This window comes from Pinus tabuliformis, chromosome 9, assembly GCF_031772625.1.
Source record: "Pinus tabuliformis cultivar Carrire ecotype Pingquan chromosome 9, CPIR1, whole genome shotgun sequence".
NCBI classification, from domain to species: Eukaryota; Viridiplantae; Streptophyta; class Pinopsida; order Pinales; family Pinaceae; genus Pinus; species Pinus tabuliformis.
The window spans coordinates 1,937,411,441-1,937,419,698 of NC_142307.1; positions in this window are offsets into that span (position 1 = coordinate 1,937,411,441).

Here is an 8,258-nt window from a genome sequence, read left to right on the forward strand (position 1 = left end):
GATAACATTGTCCAGCTTCCCAGCAATCATATTCCTAAGGGTCTAATTCCTCTAGAAAGACTATTTGACCAAAACGATGTACCTTATGAGGCTTCCCAAAAAGAAAATCCATATGTAGTCTATGAGCATGATATAGGGAGTCCAGGTCAGCCTAGATACATAAATTTGTCTTCTCAACTGTCTGCTGACCAAAGTTCTGAATACTGCACTCTAATGAAGCAATTTGCTGATGTCTTTGCCTGGGAATATAGTGACCTGAAAACGTATGATAAGAAGATCATCCAGCATAATATCCCTTTAAATAAAGACGCCACACCTTTCAAACAGAGGCTAAGACCAATAAATCCTATGCTCCTCCCTCTGATTGAAAAAGAAATAAAAAAAGTTGTTCGCTACCAAAATCATAGTCCCTCTCAGATGTTCAAAATGTGTAGCCAACTTGGTAGTGGTAAGGAAGAAAAGTGGAGAAATCAGACTTTGTGTTGATTTTAGAAACTTAAACAAATGCTCTAAGAAAGACAATAATCCCCTACCCAAGATGGAGAATTTGCTGCAGAAAGTCTCAGGAGCCAAAGTGATGTCTTTCTTGGATGGATTTTCTGGGTATAATCAAGTTGCTATGCATCCAGATGATCAAGAGAAGACTACATTCACCACTCCTTGGGGCACTTTTATGTATTCCAAGATGCCTTTTGGGTTGATGAATGCTAGAGCCACTTTTCAGAGAGTTATGGATATAGCATTTGTGGGAGAGAAGGATAAATTTGTCCTTATCTACCTTGATGATATAATAGTATACTCCAGCAGCCATCAAGACCATGTGCAACATTTGAATAAAGTGTTTTTGAAGTGCAGAAGGTTTGGGATTTCAGTAAATCCTAAGAAGTCACAGTTTGCTTTAGAAGAAGGCAAGTTGTTGGGACATATTGTTTCTACTGCAGGTGTCTGAATTGACCCAGAAAGAGTAAAAGCGATACGGATGTTGTCTGTCCCAAGATCGAAGAAGGACATCCAATCCTTTCTGGGCAAGATTAATTTTGTAAGGAGGTTTATCCCAAATTTTGTAGAACTTGTGAAGCATATTACCTCTATGTTGAAAAAGGGGTCAGAAATCAAATGGACTAGCGCAGTAAGAAAATCCTTTAAGTCCATTAAACAAGCTATTATGGAGGCTCCCACTTTAATTAGTCCAGATTATAGCAAGGAGTTCCATATATTTTCTTTTACCTCTATTGACACCCTTGCAGCAGTTTTATTGCAAGCAGATGAAGAAGGCTCAGAGCATCCAGTGGAATTTTTCAGTAAAACCTTAAGGGATGCTGAGCTGAGGTATGATATTATTGAGAAACAAGCATACACTCTTATCAAGTCTTTGAAAGCTTTCAGAGTTTATATTCTGCATTCCAAAATAGTTGCATATGTACCCTCTACTGCAATAAAAGATGTCTTAACACAACCTGATGCTGATGGAATAAGGGCTAAATGGATTGCAAAGTTAATTGAATTTAATATAGAACTGAAGCCCACTAAGCTTGTCAGAGGTCAGGGTCTTGCTAGACTATTAGCTGATGAAAATTGCAGAACATTGGACATGAAACTCATGTGTTCAAATTCAGAAAATGGTCAAACAGAAGAAGTGTAAGTAGTTGAACCAAGAGAAAAGCAGTCATTGACAGAGAATCTAACTTCTTGTGATTAGTATTCTGCAATAGCTAATTTTTTGCTAAAGCTAGAAATCCCTCCAGGCCTTACTCAAAGTTAGGCCAGAACTGTTAAACTCAGGGTAGAAAAATATTGCATCCATGAAAATCTGCTCTATTGGAGGGACCCATCTGGAATGCTTTCGAGGTGTCTGGACAAACAATAGTCAATGGAAGTTATGTAGCAGTTTCGTTCTAGCATGTGTGGAGGACATCATTTCTGGAAAACTACAACCCACAAGATCATCAAAGCTGGGTACTATTGGCCCACCTTATTTTCTAATGTCTTTTCATTTGTTAAATCTTGTGACAGGTGCCAAAGATTCGAAGGGAAACATCAATTGAAGTCCCTGCCCTTAAAACCAATACATGAAAAAGGACCTTTTCAACAGTGGGGCTTGGATTTCATTGGAGAAATCAATCCACATTCAAGTGGCCAGCACAGATGGATATTAGTAGCCACTGATTATTTTACTAAGTGGATTGAAGCAATCCCTACCAGAAAGGCTGATCATAATGTGTTCATGAAATTTTTGATTGAGTATATCTTCACCAGATTTGGTTGTCCACATAAATTAGTCACAGATAATGCAGCAGCCTTCAGAGCAAAAGAATTGGTGGAAATGTGTAATTCAATGGGCATTAAACTGGTTCATTCCACCTCATACTACCCTTAAGGCAATGGTCTAGCAGAATATTCCAACAAAATTCTGATAAGGATAATTAAGAAGCTGTTGGAGGACAACAAAAATAATTGGGATTCTAAGCTCAAATATGCACTTTGGGCTGACAGAGTGACCATTAAAAGATCCATAGGGAATTCTCCATTCAAGCTGGTGTATGGCACCGAAGTTGTGTTCCCGATTCAGTTAACTCTCCCTGTGGCAAAGTTCCTACAACAAGAACATGATGAGGAAGAATATATGGGGGCAAAAAGAATCACTAATTTAGCAGCGTACATCAGATTAGAGAGCAGTTGATTGAAAAGTTTACAACACATCAGAAAACATCAAGGAATCCTTTGACAAAAGGACAAAAACATGTAATTTTCAGGTTGGAGACATGGTCCATAAATGGGATGCACTAAAAGAAAAGAAAGGCAACCATGGGAAGTTTGATGCTTTCTTGATAGGGCCTTTTATCATTTCTCAGATCCAAGGGAACAATACCTTCATGCTACAAAGTATGGGGGGAGAAGCACTTTTTGATGGCCCAGTTAATGGGCGTTTTCTGAAAATTTATGTGATTTAAGGTATTTTAGCCTTAAAATTGTAAATATTTTATTTTAGAAGTTTTAGTGTAGGTTCAGTCAGACTCCATGCCCAATGGAACACTAGGAATTTTTGCTATTTTGTTTTCATCAGAAAGGCAGTGATATGCAGGTTCTTGAGACCTCATAGGGAGGATCTCATCCCCAAAAGGAGCCAGTCTTAGCTCTGCTACATACTTCAGCATTTGGAGGACCAAATATCAGCTTCGCCATGAGTTTATGCAGAAAAGGCAGATCGCAACAGTCTTTTCCTCCCTTCTCCTTCATTTTCCTTATACTCCATAGCCCCGCCATCTCTGTTTTTCCTCCTAAAACCTCTCCATTCCCCGTTTAAACCCTTCAAAACCCAACAAAGCCCCTATTTAGACCCCAGTCCTTAATTGCGAAGCGTAAAGTCTAAACCCATAAGACCATGATCATGTGCCCTCGCGCCTCTGTAACCCATCATCACCCGTCATTGCAACCGTTGATTTGATGCGCCCAGATCTGATGGTCCCGCACCACACATAACTCGCCCAGTCGTTCCCCACCATCCAATAATCCCCACTACCATCGGATGGTAGTCGCTCCTCCCAATCCCGTGAACTACCCGCGCATTAACCTGCGGGGCACGTGGTTTTCGTTACGTCCCATCTGCCATGCATCGCCTGATGGATGTGATCGCTGGCCTTTGTACGTTTACCACTCACCTTCGATAAGCGGTGCGGGCAATACCACTTACTGCCGATCCGTCGTCCCCGCTCGTTAACCTTCGTGCATATCCTTCGATCGGTGACCATTGGATCTACCCGCCCAAGATCCAATGGCTCACGATTGTCTGCCCCCACTTTCTCCCGATGCCTCTCGCTAAGAGATCCCCACCGTTCATTCGTTTAATCTAATGACCAATATTGCTCCGCCATCCGACCACTCCGCCCACTATACAATCTACGTACTATAACCATTCTATGCTCCCGAAAGGATGAAGGTAGTCAATTTCCTGTGTCAGGTGCATTTCCTCCTCAACAACTTCACTCCACAAACAGTATGGCCGAGGGGAAGAGGACGTGCTTCGAGCAGATCAGTGCAGTTATCAGTGATGGAGGTTCTTTCAGAAAATACCCCACTTGCTCGAGAAAGATAATAGAGGCTCGAAGACCCATTCTATCACATAAACAAAGTCTGGGAAATAACTTCTGGGAGGCAGAGGCTGAGAATCAATCATGGGCATCGACAGGACAGCTCAGTAAACCAACAGAATCAATTATGGAGCATATCTAGCACAAGAGAGCTCCCTGCCAACACAGCCTAAAATATCTGAATATGGTTAGTCTTCTGTTAGAAGAAGAAACCATCGAGCCATGCTTGCCGATAGAGGGAATCAAATAGTTAGGGAACAGATCAGGAATATTAAGACTTTGAGCCTTCTAGAGAGCTCAAGAGCATTATAAACAGGCTATAAATAGTTGTTAGTAAGATGTAATAGGGGTTCAGCTTCTGGAGACTATTGAGACTTTGCTACTCAAGATTTTCATCTTCATTTTTAGTTAATACAAGCTTCTTTTACTGTTAATTTCTCACTCTCCACTTCTTCTCTGTTCTAGGATGTGCCTGTTATGCATTTTTCATGTGCTCTTGATATTTAGCATTTGAGGGGCTGTCATCCCACCTTTGTGTTAGAATCTAGTATGTATCATTGAATGTGTTATGCAGGTTTCTGTTATCTTAGTGCCAGAGAACTGTCATCCTGTCTATGTATTAGGAAATAGATTTGCAAGCCTTTTTACTGGTTGCAGCTGGCCATCACATGGTCTTGTGCATCTGCTGGTGTGGTCAGTATTCTCCATATTCACCTATTCCTTAAACTGTGAGTGATTGGTGGTCTAAAGCCTTGTATTTTGGGGGTGTTCATGCATGTCCTGAGTAAAAATAGAGTTGAAATGGTTATCTAGCTTGATCCAAACCATCTTTCATTCCAATAGTTCAGAGAAAAATATTGAAGATTACATGTTACCAGGCATCTTCGATTTACAACCTAGGAGAGTTTCCTGGAGTGTTAACAACAAGAGTGATAATTTCTGATAGAGATGTGAAGTTTACATCTGCATCTTGGAAAGCTCTCTTTACTAGGTTGGGTACACAAATTCAATTCAGTGCTGCATACGATCCAAAAAAAGATGGGAAAATTGAATGAGTGAATCAAGTTCTTGAAGATATGTTACGAATGCATGTGATGTAGCAACCAAGGAAATGGGAGGAGTACCTTCATCTAGTAGAGTTTTCATTCGATAATAGTTACCATGAATCATAAAAATGAGTCCTTTTGAAGTACTGTATCGGAAAAAGTGTAGAATACCTACTAATTGGAGTAGTCCAAAAGATAAGTTAATGTTAGGACGTGAGATGTTGCTAGAAATGGAGCATGTAGTAAAACAAGCGCGACAAAACTTAAAGGCTCTGCAAGATAGACATAAAATCTATGCAGATAAATAAAGTAACTACCAAGAATTCCATGTAGGTGATCGTGTCTATGTAAAGGTTAAACCAAAGAGGAGTACTCCAAGATGGGGAATTTGTGCGAAATTAACGCCCCGATATTGTGGAACTTTCCAGATATTGGAAAGGATTAGACTTGTGGTGTATCAACTCGCCTTACCAAGTCACATACGAATCCATAATATGTTTCAGGTTTCCCTATTAAAGTGATATGTGTATGATCCGAGACATATTATAAGTTGGCAAAATGTATAGGTAATTGCATGTTAAATTGTAAAGTATATTTATTGATTTGATGATTCAATAGACTAAATGAGCGTTATGTTGTGGAACAAGTCGAACTAGATGAAGATTTTTTGGTAGAACCTCTGTGTATCCTTGACCAAAGAGAAGCAACATTGCGGAGGAAAGCTATCACCCAAGTTAAAGTGCAGTGGAGGAAGTTTAGCCTAGAGGAGGCTACTTGGGAATCTGAAAAATTTATGCAACAACCATATCCTAATATGTTTCAAGAACAAGAATGATCATCGAGGATGGTGTTCTGCACAAACACTCCCGATTACTATGAATATTTTCCATTTATTGTTCCTTACTTTTACTATATAAGACTTAAACAAGTAAGGGCTTATTTTAAAATCCTAAATGGAGCTTGATACTTAAGTAATTATTTATTGTTAAATGAATGAAAGGTTTTTGTGAATCTTGGAAACTCACAAAAAGGTCTAAAATGAATTCTTGAACTTCCAGATGGTTACTCAGAGTTACAATTCTCTCTTTCCATTGAGGTTAAAAGAATCTGAGTGGGAAAAAGAAGGGGTTAGCTAGCAAAAGTTGAAACATAACGAATACCCTGGTTATAGGTTGTAATTGTTTGGCAACTAGCAAATTTCCTATGCTAAAGGTCATAATACATTAAACCCTTCAGGGTTTCTAACAAAAACTAGAAAATTTTGAAACCCTAATTTTAACCACAAGGGTTAGTGGAAACATTTTAGCACGAACTCCAAGCAATGCGGAAACAAAAAACCAACCTAGAGGAGGTAAAAACTGAGGTAATTGAATGTGACGACAACCATAAACTTCCAACTACAATTTTGTTAAAAATGAAGTTGAGTGTGAAGCACACCTACAAGCAAACAAGAGGGTACAAAGGGGTTAATTTCATGGAAGGATAAATCTTGGAAATTAGTAGATAAGTTGAAATTGTGCTTAGGAAGGGCAGAGATTCCTTACCTTGAAAGAGGGAAGAAACGAGCCTCTTCTTATTGCAAGCCTGAGATAGAAAAGGGAACCCTGTTAGCGAACAACACAGGTGAGATGTTAATCAAGATAACGCAGGGCTAAGTATATGATTGACCTGGTAACCGAGTAGATTCCATTCCATGGCCTTGAATAAATCGTGACCAACCCTAACATACATGTGAAAAAAATATCTATCATTATAATATTGCATGAAATAAATGTGTAAGCTTGTAGCGGCTTTAAGGGTAATTGAATGAGGGGTTGTGGAGTTTACGTATAAAATTCCCAGAGGAAGAAAAACTAGAGGTCAAAATCAAGTTGCAGACTGTGAAAACCCCAATAGCTAAGTGACGAAATGAAAAAACAAGCTGAGAGGGTGCAAGGCAGGTAGTTACCCAAGAAGTTGAACCATCTATCTCCAAAGTTGGATGAGGTGCAAACAAATCCATGGTCTTTTGTAACTCAAGTGTCATCCAGAGTGGAGGTATCAAGTCACATCGAAGGAATGTTGCAGACTGTAGAATTTTCTCTACAAATCAGCTAGCTCATTGATATCATGTAGAAATTTCACCTACAGATCAAACTAATATATGCAATGTACTAAAGAATAATACTAGATCTACATCTACCATAAATTTGCGAAAGCTAATCAACCATGAGCAACATCAAGCATGAACACATATAACTAATAAGAAGGAATCAATCACACATAACACAGAATAATTTATCTGGGAAAAGCACCAGCCTAAAACCCCATCTCTATATTATCAATCAAGTGGAAATCCTCAACAACATACAAAAACAATCAGCTCAAAAGCTATCCTGCTCTCTCTATACTTTGATGATAAAGCTCATGGACTACCTAGCCCTATATATAAAGGCTACACCTCAGGTCCAAGCTCCTATTTCCTTGCACAGTTTTGATTGGGGTCCAATTACAAAACACATGTAAATTGGCCTGATCATACATGTCGTCACCTTAGGTCCAACTATGCAGTCATAGAAGGAAGAATCTTCCTTCTCCATGTAAGGAATACTTACTAGAAATATCCTAGCATTTGATAGTACATTGTCCCACATCTGATCTCAACTGGGTCTCTCATAGAACTAACATGCATCAGTTATCCATGAGTGAATACACAATTATCTGAAAAATAACAGTTGTCACATGCATGCAAGCATCAACAAACTGTATCTCATTAATTTAACAACTTGTTAAATTAATCTAACTGAACTTGACTAAGTTAAACTAAGTCAATTGATCCTCTCAATATAAAACTCATCCTTAATTCCTCAATTAGTGGAGCAAATCAAGGACACTTTCCCGAATCACTGGAGAAATAATTGCTTGTTCTCACAAAGACTTCAAGTTTGTTTTTCCTTAACTAATTAACTCATGGAGAATTGATTAATTAATATTCCAAACTATTGGTAAGACCAAATTCAATTTTACTTCCTATAGATAGACCAGGGACTGCTATAAATAGGAAGGGACCCAGAAATGCAATTTTTAGCAGTTTCACCTCTCACCCAAGGTGGCCAAAATTCCACATTGGCCAAACTACTATTTT